General features: G+C 40.0%; 1 protein-coding gene across 1 annotated transcript in view; it reads left to right on the top strand.

Moving 5' to 3' along the window:
* The window catches only part of DTNBP1 (dystrobrevin binding protein 1), a 96,905-nt gene that overhangs the window by 68,205 nt on the left and 9,540 nt on the right, over positions 1–19,160 (top strand). The window lies entirely within an intron of this gene.

Here is a 19,160-nt window from a genome sequence, read left to right as displayed (position 1 = left end):
CAAAATAAATGAGACTTTCTAGCTCCTTAATAGGATTAAGCTAGATGTTAATGTTAGTTTCTTAGGTAAATGAGCAAAAGGATATCAGGCTATGTTATATTTCTGCAATACCTAGTTTACTAATTTCTAGTTTATTAAGATGATTTTTAATTTTCACATTTTATACTTTCAGTTAATAGTGCCTTAGTTCATATTTAAATGATGTTTTATCAGAAATTTTTATCCTCTGAAAGGGCAAGTTTATAAAAAGTCTTTGAAGGTAGGTGACTTGCTTAAAGCACAACTAGTACTCTTAATTATTCTAAAGTAATGACTTTTTAAAAGTTTTTTTTTAAAGTGTTTGTGTGTCCCCAGAACAGCCTGGGACAAAGAGATTCACGAGTGACAGAGTGGGGAGCAGAACTGGCAGATCCACTGAAGTACACTGCTGGAAGGAGCAATGGGAGAGTCAGGAGAGGTCTGCTGTACCATGTGGGTCATCTCCCTGCCTGGGGATTGAACTCATGCTGCAGTGACTGGAGGTAGCTTCATAGTGCTGAGACTTAACCCGTTGGCCACCAGGGAGCCCCTTAAAGTAGTGACTTTAGAAAGTAGTGTTGATTGCACAGAGTCAATGTGGGCATGTCTTACTGATCTACTAGAAGAGGAGATAATTTTTTAAAATATTTCTTTATCTTGGCCCTCCCTGGTGGCGCAGCGGGTTAAAGCACAGCACTGAGAATCTGAAGCCACTTCCGCATGAGTTCGATTCCCGCCTGCCGCTGCCCCGGAGGAGACCACATGGCGAGCCAGACCTCTCCTGACCCGCCTGCTGCTCCCCTCAGCAGTGTACTTCGTCGATCTGCCTGTTCTGCTCCCCACTCTGTCTCTGGTGAAGCCTCTCACCGCCCCTGAGCCTCTGGCCTGTACCCCAGTTCTGTATGAATAAATAAATAAATCTTTAAAAAAAAAATATTTCTTTATCTTTCAGTGAGTTCCCTGGTTTAGAGGATGAGTTAATGGTGCTTGCCCAGAAAGGAAAATGTTGGCAGGTGCAAAAATAGGGTATTGTGATGGTAGTTCATTGTTCTTACACAAGCTGATAAAATAACAACACATTTTCAGGTTCCTCTACTTTTCCTCCTTTTGTTCTCTTAGGCTAGTAAGCAAAACTGTTTCTGCTATTTTTATAGGAATTTCTCAAAAGTAAGCTATGTTGTCACAAAAAAATTCAGGAGTTTCCCATTTGCATTTTCCAGTTGCTGTAATGTTGCACTGTGAAGTATAGCTACGTGTGGTTAACCTGGTATAACAAAATAAAGGTAACGATATTAACATTTTGCAAGCTTAATTACTGCAGATATGTAGATTTAATTAATATATTTTGGTTTACTTTTTTTCTGCTAGTGACATGATTTTATTGTAACTGCAGTGTTATGTTGAATCTCCCAGTGGTTGGAGGGTGTGGGATGGAAACAGAATAGTTTAATAAGCAGAATTTGTCAGATTCAGATACTCTTAAAATATTTAAGAGTGGGGAACTGAATTTGAATTTACACTTAAAATGGATGAATTGTGCTGTTATTGTCACTAACTCAGTTTTATGTGGTTTGTTGCCATCTGCATTTCAGCAGCACTGTCGAGTAAAATTTGATGCCGCTAATTTCTCATATATCTGTTTTCTAGTCAGGATATAAAATTCTTTAGGAACTCTGTTTATGTTTACTAGTGTGTGAATTAATTTAGGAGGAGAGGTACTTTGGCTAGTAGTATATTCAGAATTTACAACATATTCAGGACTTCTTTTTACCCCCGAGTGCTTGGCATGTGGCCGCTGCAGAATAAGACCTACAGAGAGGCCAAATGTTCGCTGGGGCTTTTTGTTCTTTAACAGCTTTATTGAGGTATAACACACACATCATAAAATTCACCCATTGTAAGTATTTAATTCAAGGATTTTTAGTGAATTTATAGAGTTGTGCGATCATTATTGTAGTTTTAGAATCTTGCCATCACTCCAAAAAAGATTCCTTTTTCTCCATTTGCAGCCAGTCCTAACTCCAAGCCCCTGACAACCATTTATGAGTTCCCATGACTGGATTTGCCTTTTATAGACATTTCATATAAATGAACTCATACATCTGGGTAGTCTTTTCTATTTAGCATCTTTCACTGCACTACTATAGCTGAGGGTCATCCATGTTTTTAGCATGTTTCTATACCATTCCTTTAGATTGCTGAGAGGTGTGCACATGTGTATTGTCGTCTTTGTGGAACTGTTATAAGTAAGACTGCTGTGAACACTTGGTCTTTGTGTGGATAAACGTTTTCATTTCTCTTGGGAAGATTCCTAGCAGTGAGATTGCTGGGTTCTATGTAGGGTTATGTTTAGCTTTTTTAAGAAATTGTCAAACTGTTTTCCACAATGACATTAGCATTTTTCATTCCCACCAGCAGTATGTGAGGGTTCCATGTGCAGGATATCATGTGATTTTGATTTGAACTTTTCCAGTAAGTAATGATTTTGAGCATCTTTCTATATGTTTATCAGCCCTTTGTGTATCTTCTTTGGTCAAATGAATATTAATAGCTTCCTGTTTCTTAATTGTGTTCTCCTATTGAGTCGAACGGTCTTTTACATAATTTAGATATATGTATATGTGTGTGTGTGTGTGTGTTTATATGCCAGTGTTTTCTTCCACTTCATGCTTTATAATTTCCTTGATGACATTATTTTGAAGTATAGAAGTTTTTCATTTTGATGAAGTCCATTTTATCAAAAAAATTTTAATGAATTGTGCTTTCTAAGGCCATGGAGGTTTTCTCCTTTTAAGTTTCCTATAAGGGATTATAATAGGCTGTGACTAACTTAGTTGTGAAAGTCATTCTTCTGTGAGGAATTTTTACTCAAGCTTCAATCTGAGTAGGAACAGATAGGAACAGGACACGATTACAGTTAGAGGCATAGCAATTGCAAAGCCCAGGGCTGGTGGCATTGTGCTAAATTTGAAAAGTAGAAGATGGCCATTAGAAGTGGGCTTAAGGACACAAAGGACTATGGTGATGGTGTATAGGTGAATCGGTGGTGGGGATTTTATGGGGACTATAACCAGTAAAAGAAAAGCACATATGGTACAAAAATGGAAAATGATGCAAAAATGAAAAATGATGCAACAAATAAACTAAATATATATATTTTGTTAAAAAGTGGGCTGAGTGAGTACAGTGGTAGTCCACCTTGCTTCTAGGCCATGTGACACAACCCTCCCAAGAATGGTGGTCAGGGAGTGGTTTATTAAGCAGGAAAACATGATCAGATTTGCTCTTCAAATAGACCACTCCAGCTATTATCTGAAAATGAATTTGAATAGGATCAGCATGTATAAGATTGACCAATTCAGAGGTTGTTAACCTGTTAGCCAATTAGTGAGGAGAGAGCATTGGCAGGATTGGCCAAGAGCAGATGCGAAAATACAGATTAGGGATATTTGACATCCTCTCAGACTTGAATTCTACATGTCTAAACTTCCGAACCAAGACATTACTAAAAGGCATTAAAGCTAGTGTCTGTGGTCTCTACTTTATTCCCTAGCTCACATACCTTTTTGATTCTATTCATTGGGTTATCTGTACCAGGAAGAGCCTTCACGCAGCAATTTAGTACAAACATCTCCATTGTTTTCCTTCTACTTCATAGGAATTTAGAAAGAAAATGAAGGCAAGTTACTGAGTCATTAAATCTCATTTAATGATTAATTTCATTTTAAAACATAGTAAGTGTTATATACCTAGAACTCTGCTACACATATAGAAGGTCAGGTCCCTTTTGATGGGAAAGAAAATCTCCAAGTAAAAGTGGCTTCTGAGCTTAGGGCCATGGTAGTCTAGACAGGACTGATACACCTGTAATTGAGGAGGTCTCTAAGGGAGAAGAAACTGAGTGTAGTAAATAGAGAACAGTGAAAGTGACAAAAACTATGAGCTATAATCCACTAATTCAACAAAAGATTACCAGAGACATTTTCAAGGACCACAGTATCAACTTTAAACTCTGAGCTTTTATTTTAGTTCTGAAATACAAAATGTGGAGGTTCTTTTCTGTGATTTTTCCCAGAGTATCCTTTAATTGATTTGGTGAATTAATAGAAGCAAATTACTATTTCTCAGAGGGATTACAATTAATCTAATTTTTTTATCTTTCAAAATATAACAGAAAGCAACTGGGATTTCTAGGCTAGTGGAGAGAAGTGTCTTGCTCAGGAAACTAAAGCCTATATTATTTTTTTGGCATTTTTTTTATTATAATAGTTTATTTTTACATCATTTTATGCCTTTTTTCATCTCAGTTGTAATCCCCATGGGCTTTCCATCACCAGATCACCTGTGTGCCATCACCACAGTCCAGTGCACTTCCTTCCCCCCACCCTCATTTTTGATCCCATTCCCCACTCCACCCCCGTAAAATGTCTTTGGTATATAGTTCTTCATTATTATTACTCCCCCTCTCCCCCCGGTCCTTCATGCTCCTGCTTTAAGAGAAACCATCAGGTATTTTTCCTTTTCTTTCTGGCTTATTTCACTAAACATGATCCCTTCCAGTTCCATCCATGTTGTTGCAAAAGGCATGTGTTTATCTTTTTTGATCATTGAGTAATATTCCATTGTGTATGTGTACCACATCTTTTTAATCCCATCATCTACTTTTGGGCATTTGGGTTGATTCCATGCCATTCCTATTGTAAACAGAGCAGCAATAAACATGGGGTGCAGAACCTGTATTATTTTTACTAAGCACTTTCTGGTCTGTCTGTGAAATTGATACCTGGGGACATTATTTCCTTTTTTACATTTTTTTTAAAAAGTATATAGAGAGCATCATAGGTATCTCTTGATTTAGGCCATATACATATAGAGAAAGGTAATGCGTTACTGCTATAAAGAAAGGAAAATAGAGCATGGTATTGAAATTCCTTTGTTGGACCAGTTTAGCTCCTCATGTCCTAAGTAGTAAATATAGGGCCTGGGAAATATTTCCTTTTGTGTTCATCTCCATGAATACAAATGCAAGGAATTGGGTTTAGGAAAGGAAGGGGGTAGATGAAAAAGACCTAAGACAGTAAACTATTGTCTTCTGAACCCTCTTCTAAAGGACTCATATGGGTTTTTATAGGTAAATTTAAGGAATGACAGAACCATCTGAGCCAAGAACTCAAACTTTTGTTTCTTTTTAGGCATAATTTTTCACAGAATGGCAAATTGTTTTTTGGGTTTTTTTGTTTTGTTTTGTTTTGTATTTTTGCCCCCTCTTGCTTGTAACATATACAAAAAGATAAAAGCGATAAAATAAAAAATATTTATTTTGACTTTGAATTGATTAAACTTTTTTCTTGGGTGGCTAGTTCTTCATGTTGGATCTGCTTGTCTTGTCTCGTAATTACTCATCTGTTCACATACTTCATGATCACTTTTAAGTTCCTGTTTTGTGCCTAGAATGCCGCCCTCCAAGAAAACAATTTATTTCTGTGCTTTGGGTTCATGGGCAAGCCTTCATTGTAAGGAATATTGACATCTATCTGGAAAATTCTTGAAAGGACACAATAACACTACAGTTTTCCAGGCACTGCAGGTCTTTCCTGGGTGTTTAGTTTATACACTTCTCTTATAACAAAGTGGACTTCATATGTTTAAGGGACTGTCTTGCTAATTAGTACCTATAAGGGAGTTCTCTTGCATGTATTGAACTTTTCACTCAAGAATAGACAGGTATTCTTGCAGGCTGTCTGCTATTCTGAATAAACTTGGTTCTCCTTCAGTTGCTCAGCATACTTGTCAAACCCCAGGGAAAAGCATTACTTTGTAAACATAAATTTTGGAAGTGACTCAGAATTGCATTTTGCAGATCATTTGGGAGTGATCTTTTACTTCTGGAAAACTATTTTTAATGCTTTATGTGTTTGTTGGCCAACTTTTCTGTAACTCGTGGGTAATAGCATTCTTGTACTAAAATCAGTCTTGTTAAGCTCAGGTATATTTGGTATTTCGGGTATGTTCAGCCTCATTATGTGGATCAACTTGACGTCATTGTCCGTTGCCAGCCCCTCACAGCCCATTGTAGCCACTTCCTGTTCCCACTTTTAGCCTTGATGATTATACATGGTTGTTCTCAGACCATATAATGGCCTGCTAGTGTTTCCTGTCAGCCTTACCGCTGTTTCCTGAGTTGATGTGTGCTGTTTACCTTCTGCATTGCTACTCCTTGAACATCTGCTCTCCTGACACTGTCTTTTGTAACTTTGCAGTCAGGCAGCCAACCGTGTGCTTGCTACCTGCCACTCATGCTATACCTGGTGCTCCCTGTTCCTGGACATTTGGTGTTGACTGTTCAGTCTCAGCTGTGACTGATACCAGATCATTCCTAAGGCCTTTACTAAAGACATTATAATAGACACCAAAGCTGCCAATTTGAAGATAAGGGGGAGAAAAAAATTTCCTACCTGAATCTATCTCTTAGGTTCAGTGCCTAGGACCCCCAAAATTAACTATAGACATATTACTTGAAGAAAAGGCATATTTTGTTGGTGTTAATATTTTAACTTTTACATACACATGGAGACCGTCATGGAGAAGAAGACACAAAGCAGCAGTTAGACCTAGAGATTTACATACTGTTTTAATATAACTTTTATTATTCTGCGCAATAAGTTGTACAGAAATAACTGAAAAATGGGAAGAAGGATACCTCAGGGTAGTAAATTGTGGACAAGTGGACATACGAAGCCTTCTATGGAAGGCAATAGGTTTATTTAGTATGGTTTGTTATTTGGACTCAAGTTGGTGTTCTTCTCATTGATAAGAGGCATCCACATAATTAAGTTATACTCCCTGTGTGGGTGTGGGAGAGGGAGATGCATATACAATGGAAATTTATACTTCCTTTACACACGGAAATTTATACCATGCTTTCAGCGGAAAGAAGGTCAAAGAGTTTTTCCTGCATCTGCTGTAGCTCAAAATATGACATATTTTGGTGTGGCATATCCTGATCTCCTTTGATGGACTGGTGCTGCCCTTAAGACTCTCAGCGTCAGTGAACTGACAGAAGGTAGCCATTTGGGAGCTTGAAGGGGGAGACCCTAATTCTCCTTGGCACGGGTGCGGTCGGAGGGAATACAAGCCGGGCCCTGGAGGATGAGAGCAGCATAGCGAGGGCAGGCCTTTGGGCAAGGGTCCAGTGCACTCACCAGTCAGGGCAGGCGTTGTTTCTGAGCACCACCGAGCATTGCAAGTCATTTATTTATAATTGGGAAAGCAGTTTCTTACAGATACTTCCCAAACAGCAGATTCGTTTCTAAGCTGTTCTTACAGAAATCTTCATTGCCCCTAAAGTATCTGAAGATCCTGAGGGAAAGAAAAACAAACGGGAAAATAATCTCCGAATACAAATTTGATTAAGGGATGGTGCATTTTGACTGCCATACTTACCTTTCCCCTCTCTACTTGTTCTTTCTTCCTGACATGTCCCTGCTGGGCCCCACCACAGCTGCCTCCACTTCCCACTGCTCCTTTCTTTAGAATGGCTCTCCTGCCTATTTCTTCCCCTAACTGAGCGAAGTATTTCTGAGAGAATTGTTAGGGAACAGGCAAACATAAAACAATGATTCAGGTTACATTTTGAATGTTACAGTCTTCTCAAAATTCCCAAATACAGTATTCTCCTTGCTTAAAAGGGACACGTTGAAACATGTAAATCTCTAATTGGTAAAATGTAATGTGATTTTACAAAGTGAAGTGAGAAAATTTACTCTCCCCTGCTTGTCCCTTCTGCCTGCATCTTCTGCCTCTGCTGCTGGATTCATGGCTCTATCAGGACCATCTCCTGCCATCCACGAAACACCCACCTCATCTGCATTTCTTAGTTGGCAGTGGAGGAGAGCGGCAAGGGACCAAGGCAGCCATCCTTACTGTTCATTAATTTATGTCATCCATTCATAAACCTCCACAGCTTGTATCTGAAAGTGATAAATATCCACTTCTAAAATATTCTGGAAATTATTACGTTTCCAACAGATAGGATCCACTTTCAAGCCTGCTAAGATTTGACTGTCACTGAACCTTTTAAAGGCAGAATATTTTCAACCTGGGGCATGAGAACATTTATCATGAGAGTCTCCTGCATCCCAAAGAAAGATTCAGCTTTGTGCCCGCACTGATAAATATAATTTATGTTGCAAATATAATTTATGTTGCAAATATAGTTGCATTCTGTTTCAAATGTGTGTAAAAGTAGGAAAAGTATCAGTTCTTTCAAAGTTGCTACTGAATTCTTAACAGATTGTTTTGTTGCTATGTGTTTTCTCAATAAGTTGTCAGTTTGAGTATACCACTCCTAAATTTGAAGTTTAAACAAATCTAAGTTTTGGTACCTGCTAAGGTGTAATTTTAAATAAAATATGATTTTGATTTCTCAGCTCCCCTCTATTGTCGGGAACTGCTTGACTAAGTAATTCGATTCTGTCTCACTATGCACCTTAGCAGCGCTTAAGGTAGAGGTGGAATCGTCTGAGTAAGGAGTGACTCCAGGTTTGATGTGACTTGGGCGGTCATGCAGCAAGAGCCCCTGCCTGAGATTTAGCTGTCTCCACTTAGCTGTCTTCATGGAGCTTTATTGCTTTGGGGTTCTACAGTGTCTTGTTAGGACATCTCAGGGAGGAATTAGATGTAAAAAGAATTTTCTAAAAAGCTGAAAAGATCTTGTGTAAAATCATTTCCCAGAGTTTAGTCAGCAGCTAGCTAGGTATAAAATACTGGGAAAAAAAGATAGTGCAAACGTCAGGGCAAGAAAATCAGCTCCAGGAGAGTAGACCCACATGGTCATGTGTGCCAGAGGGAGGACGGAGACTTGATAGAAAGTGTACCACCTCACTTGCCACATTCACCTTTCAGTTTCTGGACTTTAAAAAGAAGAAAATCATTTTTGCTCATCTAAGCTTTACGACCTGCCTCCAGGGGTTGGTGGTAGGTAAAGACAACATCATCTTCCTGCTTCTTGCGTTCCCTTACACGATTTCAGCTTATAATATTCAGTGTGCCAGTGGGCCTCCTTGGTAGTGCAAGGGGTTAAGTCTTAGCACTATGAAGATATCTGCAGCCCCTGCAGCACTAGGTCGATCCCAGCCCAGGGAGCTGACCCACATGGCGCAGCAGACCTTTCCTGTCTCACCTGCTGCTCCCCTCAAGTGTATTTCAGTACATCTGCCTGTTCTGCTCCCTCATTCTGGTACATCCTCTCACCCCACCATTCCTTTGGCCTGTACCCCAGCTCTTGTATGCATAAATAAATAAAATACATCTTTAAAAAAAAATTCAATGTGCCAGAGTGCCATTTTCAGGGTAGCACGTCCTGAATCCCACTATTTGTCATGTATTTTACATCTCTTCTGCATCTGTTAGTGTTCCTTCTTCCTCTCTCTTTGTGTAAATGTACATTCCCACCATCACCACCCCTTTTATTGGCCCAAGTTTTTGTTAAAACAAACATAATTTTACATTGTTTACATGGATGTCTAAATGGAGACTATCCAAAAACTCCATGTTGTCTCCGGAACTGGAGAGGATGGAAACTGAACCTTGCTTAGATCTGGGGTTCAGAACAAGAACGAGGCCACAAGGCTTTGTTTCCTGCTGTATGAAGCCACCAGGACATTGCACAAGGACTGGCTAGGGAGTCCAGAGAGTGGGGTAGAGTTGCTAAGGAGAGCCCCTCCTTGAAGTCACACTCTGCTCAGTGAGTACCATAAGGGGCACTCTGCAGTGATTATATATTTTGGCTGCTGCTGGACTGTTTCCTTTTGAGATGATTTCATAGCTATCTTAAAGAGAGCTGTGGAGAGACCAGTTATGTTACTTCCATGAATTGTGGCAGCTTCTTCCTTATCTTATATTTAGTTTTTTACTTTATATGAATACTCGCACAAAGTAAAAATTGAATGAAGTGGGTGCACAAATACTCACCTAGAACAATGATTTCCAACTCTGGCCCTTAGAGCAGAAGCAGCAACAGCAACAGCATCTCCTAGGGATTGGATAGAAATGCGCATTCTCTGGCCCTACTAAATCAGAAACTTTGAGCCTGGGGCCAGCAACCTAGCAGTCTCTAGCTCACTGGCACTTGGGGTATTTCAGTGCCACCAAATATTGAGAACCTCTGGCCTTCTGTCTCCATATCCCTTAAAGGGAACTCTTGGCTACCTGATTTCCATACTTACACACAGGCAGCTGTGTGTTCATGTTTCTTTATCTAGAGCCTCAAGGGGTGAAATCAAAACATCTTTGGAATTGGAAAGACCCCTGCAGCAATCTGAACACCCTCTGAATAACAGTACCACCTAGGAGCGATGTCAGAATTAACTTAAAACTTCCAGGAAACGGGGCTGTTGCCAAAATACTCATAACACAAAGCTTTTGGCCTGGGTGGTTTTAGTTTAGTTTTGTTTTTTACTTTTACAAGAAACCATTGGAAACCACCTAAAGAATGAATCACATGTTATGTGTTATATTTATACTATTTTTACTTATTTCTGTAAAATGTCTCTTTTGTCAGTATTTCACAAAAGAGTGCTTTCAAATAGAGTTGAATCAGTCCTTTAAACTGTGACTTAGCCTGTTAATTACTTGTTGATCCGTTGCAGGAAAAACAGCAGATTTGAGGCTGCCTGGACTCACTCCAGGCCACTGTCAACCTTCTATCTTGATCCAATTTAATGATAACCCATGAACCCTCTGATGAGAATTGAGGGTTTTTCTCATTTAGTCATTAATCCTAAACTTTTTGGTTCTAATCATTCCTTAAGCAGGAAAATGAATGAAAGAAAAAAAAACTAAGTTTTTGTTAATAGTTGAATCTAATTTTCCTAAAATGTCACTGTCTCATTCAATAGGTCATGAATTCTTCACTGCTAATCTGATTTTTATATAAATTTACCAAAAAATAGACAAGATTTAGGATAACCTCTTCCTGCCCCATTCAAAAATAAGTAAAAATAGAACCATAACATTTAAGAACCTAAAGGGACCTCATCTGTGTCATGCAGGCCCCTCCCCATTCCTTAAAAAAAATTTATTATATTTTTTATTTTTTTTACATCATTCTTCATTTTGTGCATTTTTTCATCTCCAGTTGCAATCCCCATGGGCTTCCCACCACCAATTCACCCGTGTGCCATCACCACAGTCCCATGCACTCTTCCCACCCTTGTTCCAATCCCATTCCCCCTTTTACCCCCATAAAAAGTCTCTGGTTTACAGTTGTTCATTGTTTTAATTTTTGGTCTTACTACCTTTGTTTGTCTCTTTCCCCTTTTTTTTTTCTCCCTGGTCCTTTCGTTCCTGCTATGAGTGAAATCATCAGTATTTTTCTTTCTTTCTGGCTTATTTCACTACGCATGATCCCTTCCAGCTCCAACCATGTTGCTGCAAAAGACATGAGTTTATCTTTTCTGATTGCTGAGTAATATTCCATTGCATATATGTACCACCTCTTTTTAATCCAGTCTACTTTGGGGCATTTGGGCTGATTCCACGCCTTCCCTATTGTAAATAGAGCAGCAGTAAATATGGAGGTATCCTTTTGAATCAGTGCTTCTGTGTCCTTTGGGTAGATACCTAGGAGTGGGATTGTTGGATCATATGGAAGCTCCAAGTTAAGCAGTTTGAGAAACCTCCACACAGTTTTCCACAGTGGTTGTACCAGTTTGCATTCCACCAGCAGTGCAGGAGAGTTCCTTTTTCTCCATATCTTCGCCAACATTTGTTGTTGCTAGTTGTTTGAAGATGTGCCATTCTCACTGGGGTGAGGTGTTATCTCATTGTAGTTTTAATTTGCATCTCCCTTATTACAAGTGATGTTGAACATTTTTTCATATGCCTGCTGGCCATCTGCGTTTCTTCTTTGGAGAAGTGTCTTTGTAGCTGTTTTGCCCATTTTTTGATGGGGTTATTCACTTTGTTTTTGTTGAGTTTAATCAGCTCTCTACCTTTATGATCAGTCCTTTGTCATTAGTATTGTGTGCAAATATTTTCTCCCAATCATTGGGGTGTCTCTTTTGTGTAGTGTCTCTCTTGCTGCGCAGAAGCTCTTTAATTTGATGTAGTCCCATCTGTTTATCTTTTCCTTCACTATCCTTGCTTTGGGTGATGTATCTTTAAAGATATCCCTCCTCCTTGCTTTTAAGTGATAGGCACTGGAGGCCTGTAGGGGTAGGAATGTGTTTAGAGACCTGCAGCCACCCGGCCTCCTGTCTGCCCCATACAAGGTACAGTACTGGCGTCTCTTCCCATGTTCGGCAAACCTGGGCCACATAGAGTTTGCGTGGCATCTCTGTTGCTAATGCTCTACTACAGCAGTCATCTCCTTCAGGGTTGTTGATGGAAATTTCAAACATGTTCCAGAATCTTGGGCACTAGAATAGTGTTTGTTTCCTGTGGCCTGGATTTAGGAAACAGCTGTTCCAGTAGCTGCTCTGAGCACTGAACTTTGTGAAGTGATAGAAGTTGTTGCCTTTAGTTCTTTGTTGCCTGAAAGAGTTATTTATTCTGATTTTGCAGGACCTGCCATTACCCTTTAGGTAAGGAGCAACCTTTCTTAGTTGTAATAAAAGAGAAAGCGCTATTTGGTTCTTGATAAATGTGTGTAGTGTGTAAAAGGGGTGTGTGTGTGTGTGTGTGTATGTGTGCAAAAGGTCATTTTACTTTCTACTTTAAAAATGTGTTAACTTTAACCTGCATAGGAGAATTTTTTTTTCAAATAACAATTTTGAGTGGACTCATAGAAATAATGTATGACATAAAGTAATTACAGGTGTATCTTGGAAACTGATTATTGAAAGACTAGACAGGAAACTTTTAAAGACTAGAAATAGGACATAGACATAATATTTTTAAATGTATGTATAAAGAAACCCAATTGCAAGAAAGTTTTCATTAAAATTCTTTCTAGACCTATATTAAAGTTTTTATTTTTAGTCAAATATGAGGTAGAAGGTTGGGGAAAGACTTTTTTTTAAAAAACTTATTTATACATACAGAACTGGGGTACAGGCCAGAAGTGCAGGGGTGGTGAGAGGATTCACTAGAGACAGAGTGGGGAGCAGAAGAGGCCGACTGATGTACACTTCTGAGGGGAGCAGCAGGTGGGTCAGGAGAGGTCTGCGGCACCATGTGGATCACCTCCGGGGTGGGGATCAAACTCATGCTGAAGTGGCTTTAGCTTCCTAGTGCTGTGCTTTAACCACTGCACTACCAGGGAGGGCCCAGGGAAAGACTTTTAAAAAATGGCTGAATATGCCTTATTTCAAAAACTAAGGTAGAAATAAAGTCACGAAAATACAGTTTTTAAAATTGGATCTTGAATCATTTTGTATTATAGATATGCTTTGTCACCATCTAACAAGTCCTTAGTTCTTAAATGGATGTTTTCAAAAGTAAAAAACAGTAGGAAAAAAATCTCAAGGAATTAAATGTCCTTTAGAATAAATTATTATAATAAAAAAATTCTTTAGAAAAATAGCAATTATTGAAAATATTTACGAAGAAGTTGAAATATGTTTCTAGAGAAAATATAGTCATCTAAAGGGCGAGGTAAAGGAAGAGGTCTGGGCATTAGCAGCTGTGGGTCTCGCCAGATGCAGGTGAGGTGGGGAGCACCTACTTGCGTGTGGACCCCTGGGGCCCACTGGGACAAGGAGCCACATTAGAAGCTGTCTGGCTGTCCTTTCAGAGCTGAAACCTGCCCTTATGATAGGTCGGCATGCTTGGCATTCAGCGCAGAAAACAGACTTACTTTCATGCAGGACCTGGTACACAAGTGTTCATAAAAGCTTCACCCATGATTGCCAAAAGTTGCACATTAAAATAGGTGTCCTTCCATGCATGAATGGTTCGAACTACACCAAAAGGTAGCTCAGTTTTGTGAACCTCAAGGAAGTTATGCTGAGTGAAAAAAGGTAGTCTCTGATTGCTACGTGATTCCACCTTACATACCGTTTGTGATATAACATCATTATAGATTTGGAGAACAGACTAGGGTAGGGGAGGGTGTCAGGGAGGAAGAGGAAGGTGCGGTTACAAGAGGTAACTTGAGGTAGGCCCATGGTGTCACAGTTGAAAATCTCGATTATAGTCAGTAAGTCAGCCCGTGTGCTAAGATTGTGTAGAATGCCACGCTCTCGCACAAGTGCATGTATAACTATGGACATCAGCATTAGCTCTGTGTATTGTACCAATGTCAGTTTCTTTGGTTTGATATTTTGTCATAATTGTAGGGGAGGAGGCTCAGGATGGGTACATGGGGCTGCCTGAATATTTTTGACAACATCCTGTGGACCTGTGACTATTTCTAGTTACACAGTTACAACATTTATTTTAATTGAGGGAATATTGGTTTAGAATGCTATGTAAAGTATTTAGAGGTGTAGGGTCATATTCTTCAGGTGTTGTTACCCTAACACACCCACCACCAACACACCCATAATCCTTCATCATAGTCCATTGTGCTCCTTCCCCACGTTGCTCTCTTCTCTCTCCTTATGGTAACCTCAATTCTGTAGTCAGATCTCTAGGATTTGTTACTGGTTTGGCTTTAGCTGATCTTTTTTTTTTTTTTTAATTCCACATGTAAGTGGCACTATCCTAAATTTATCTTCTGACTTATTTCACTTAGCATCATCGTCTCCAGTTCCATCCATGTTGTTGAAAATGGAAAATGCTCATCTCTTTCATAGCTGAGCAGTATCCCATTGTGTATACATTGTTATACCACATCTTCTAACCCATGTCTGTCTTTGGGCACTAGGTTGTTTCCATGGCGTGGCTGTTGCAAATAGTTCTGTAGTAAACCTATCCCATCAACTTAGTACACAGTGCACACATCCCATCAAATTAGTTGAATTTTTCAAGTTGGTACCTAAGAGATCATATGGCAGATTCATTTATGATATCTTGGGAAACTTCATACTGCTTTCTACAGAAAGCAGTTGGACCAGTCTACATTCCCACCAACAAATGTATGAAGGCTCCTTTTTCTCCACATCCTTGTTACAGTTCTTTCAGTGGTACCAGAAAACAAAAATTGGGTATTAAGATTTTACACAGTTTAACCATTCAGGGGAAAAAAAGGAAATCTAACTGCACTCAGCTACTTTTAATTCCCCAGGAATTTTCACCTAATTATTTGTGCCTTTTTATGATTAAAAATTTTTCCACAGTGCATATATGCGTTGTTCATATGTCAAAAGCCCAATAAAATAAATGTAAATAATTAGCACAGAAATATTAGCTCCTAATGTTTAAATTCCGTCACATTGGTATAATTTAGTATGGACTTTTAGTGGTTTAATAGTTTAGTAGTTTAGTAGTTTGATAAAAACTGTTGGCAGTTTTTATTAAAAACAGTTTTCATTTGGTCTTGTAAATTTGGTTAGAAATTTACAGAGATTTCAGTTTGCCTTTGATCATGTCTTATGTGTTTTAGTATCCAGAATTCATATTTTCTAACTCAATGTAAAAACACATGGTTTTGTAAGTATTTAAATTATTGACTTTTAAACCTAATTTTACTTGTGATTTGCTTGAATGAAAAATGTAATCTTTAATGTAGGAATTACTGGAATTTTTCTCAACTCATCAGTTAAATTTTATTGTTTCTGTTGTAACATTTTCACCTTAGGGAAACTCTCCTTTAACAGAGAGATTTATCCCGGTTTTCCTCACACCATCAATTTCCATCCTTTCAGACATCCACTCTCTTTTAATACTTACCAACTTGGTTAAAAGGTTTAGTTGTGGAGTAGGCTGAAATTATTCCTGAAAGTGAGCGTGATGGATTTTTTTCATATTTCATATATCTTGTGCCATCCTTATGCACCATTAAAACATATAATTGAGAATTGATTATATCATCTTCACTGGTAATGGGATTGTGTGTTGTTTTGAGTAATTATCCAGTTGAAATTGATAGTTGTAGCAGAAGTAGATGTTGCAGTCAGATAAAACTTGAGCAACGATCTGGAGTTGAAAGGAAAGAAAACCCAGACCCCCGTTGATACTGGAATTAATGATCCCTCAACTCCTGGTGGAAAGACCATTGCATCTTCTTCATGTTTTCTTTTTTTTTTCAGTCTTCAGGCCATTTGTTAAAGTTCTTTAAATCTTTGTATTTATCTGGCACTTCTCAATATAACAAATGACACTTAAGGCTCATTTTTCCTTGTAGAAAATGCCCTATTTTTCAGATTTTCCATAGTCATTGCACAATTCAGATATTAATAAACCTCAAGACTTTAAATATTCCCGCAACTGCCCTTCCATCATATCACCACTCCCAGATGTGATTGTTTCTTGGCAAAAGCTGGGCTGAGCTTCCAGGATGAGCAGCCCACGAGGAACATCCTTGCTCGGCATGAAGCTGTGGCATACCTTCCAGCCCCTGGGCAGCAGTCACCGTCTTGTCTGCTGTCCGCCTTTTCACGTGGCCCTAGGTGCAGAGCTGGGGGCACAGAGCCCCACAGTTCCCAGCAATTGTACCATTAGCTCTGAGGTAGGAGAGGCACCGAACAGGGGCTGATACAGGCTGTCAGAAATAATTCAGGCAACTGTGTCTGATGTGTTTTTAAAAATGCAAAACAATTTTCTTTAAATCATTTTAAGTTCCCTAATCCAGCCCTCTCTGTATTTCATGAGTGATGGAGTGTGATTAGATTACATTCCAATACAAAAAAATCTAAGATTAAGTAAACTACAGAACCCATAATTCATAAACATGAGAGAATTGAGTTTTTAAGGCATTAGCCTTGGGGACAACGCAAGTTTTTGAAATCATAGAACTCTATCTCTGTAGTTATAGAAAGTCTTCACTCAGGTACAATCAGATATTCTTTAAAATCCCTTTGATAATTTCCACGTTGAACTTTTAGAGCTAATTATTCTGGAATTTGTGTGTGCGTGAAAGAGCAACAACTTCCTTGGAAGTTTTTAATCTATTTTTGGCTTGATTTATTCGAGTGCACTTGGCAGTCATGAAGCATTTGAACAGATAGGTTGAGGTTGATGTGAAGCAAATGAAAAGACGCCCTCTTCAGCGCTGTGTTCCCACTCCTTCCTAGAGCATTCATTAAAAGCACTGAAAGGTGATTGAGGCTAACACATTTGTGTGGGGCTGAAAAAGCTGGGTGGTCCAGTATCAGCTGCTTCATGTTTATGTTTGCTTTTTAGAGTCTCTTGTTTTAAATAATGTTTGTGTTAATACTAGTTGTCAACAGTTGGTCAGTGCTGTGCCCCTGGTGATTCAGGAGTTACCTCATTTAGTCCTGTCCTTAGGAGATTTTTTTTCTTTTTTTATGTGGCTCTTATATAGAGGATGAATTTGGGGCCCAGAGAGATGTAGTGAGAGCTAGGAGCTGACTGGAAGTAGAACCTGAGGTGAGAATTTGGCTGCAGGTGGATCATTTGGGAGGTGATGCCAGGAAACAGCTGTGAGTGAGAAGAAGCACAGAGGAAAAGTCAGTGAAGACCCTGCTGTACCCCAGGGGCTCCTGCTCTACCAGCAAGCCCAGACGTGCCAGGTGCCTCCAAGGCCTCTTCCAGGGCCAGCGTGGGCTGCAAGCAATGGATGCTCTGGCCTCTGGCGCCTGTTGGCTGAGTGCTGCTTCAATTCCCCAGAACTTCTGGGCTCTGTTGGCTTGTGGTGCCCCTGGGTTCCAGAGAACAAGAGAACAGTCTGGCCAGAAAACAGAAATGTACAGGCTGTGGCCTTGAGCTGGACCTTGTGAGCTGGTGCACAAGCTGGCACAGGGCTGCCTCCTGCAGCAGGGGTAGACTGCAGGGTGTGTGCCAGATGCCAGAGGTTTGTTAACAGGAGACAACACGAGTTGGGACTTTGTCCAAAACCCAAACTGTCTGTACGGAGGCAGGCCCGCTCCCTCTACACAAAAGTTGGGCACAGCGTCCTGCCACATGGTAGGTGTTGCAGATACTTGCTCAAGGGAAAGGACTCAGGCTGTCCGTGCCTCTTCAGCCCACTGGGTTTGTCTGGTACTGGAGTTGGGCGAGTTTATCTGGAGTAAGCCCATATTTCTGATTTATTAGCTCATGCTCTATAGTCAGAGTCGAGGTCTGCTGTGACTGAGTCCTCACGGCTGCACCAAGGAGTCAGTCAGGCTGTGTTTCTTCTGGACACTTCAAAGGTGAAGCTGTTCCAAGCCCAGTCAGGATGTTGTCAAAGATGTGGTCCCTGTTAGTGGTGGGCTGAGGTGTGCACCAGCCCAGACCTGGTCTCTGCTCCTTGGGTGCCCCTGCATCCCTTGCCAGGTGGCCCCTCCATCTTCAGAGTCCGCTCAGAAGGCCCACATATTAGAACTTCACACGCCAGTCTCCTCTTTTGGGAGAACCCCAGTCCTTTCTTAATGCCACTTGCTGTGCCGTCTGTATAACCTGCTGTGACAGTAAGTCATTCCCCTTAATATTGCTGGGGATTCTGCAGGGAGTGTACCCCAGGAAGCAGCATCTGGAGGCCATCTTACTCTTCCCCCATATTGCATGAAACAGAAGCTTGATAAGTTCCCTGGGGCTATGTGCAGGTGAATCCTGGGATCCACCCAGCCCTGGGCTTCCTGTTTTCGACTCTCAGAGCTTGCTTTGAGCAAAGTGTAAAGCACCTGAATGCCTTTATACAGTGGTCAGTGTAGGGTTCTTATTTGGATGATGAAGTTAAAACTGATTATGTTATTAATTCTGGCTGGTTTTTACTCAGTCCCAACCTGCATGGGTCACTACTCATGTTAATTATAAATTTCTGTCAACATTTCACTTAATTTTCCTATCAGTGAAATACCAGTGCCTTGGTATGCTTTCCCAGTTCCCAGATGAGTAGTGTAAGGCTCAGAAGCGTTACTTAACCTAGCCAGGTCACAGTCAAATTAGGCCCAAGACTTCAATACGTGACCACAGCCTTCAGGAACTCCCAGTCTCTGCTATGCTACTGTAATGTTTACAGCAAGTCAGCTGCAGCAGTTTGTTCGCAGTGATATGGAAACATGTGAAGAGCAAATCGCGTGGGAGTTGGTAGAAAGATGAGCAGAGAGTTTGGCCTCTTAGTAGGCAGGGGGGGACGTGGGCGAGACGGCCATGCC

The sequence above is a fragment of the Condylura cristata genome, unplaced genomic scaffold (genome assembly GCF_000260355.1).
Source record: "Condylura cristata isolate star-nosed mole 26May11 unplaced genomic scaffold, ConCri1.0 scaffold00037, whole genome shotgun sequence".
Lineage (NCBI taxonomy): Eukaryota > Metazoa > Chordata > Mammalia > Eulipotyphla > Talpidae > Condylura > Condylura cristata.
Note: the sequence above shows the minus strand (reverse complement) of the source record. Positions and strands in the feature narration are given on the sequence as shown.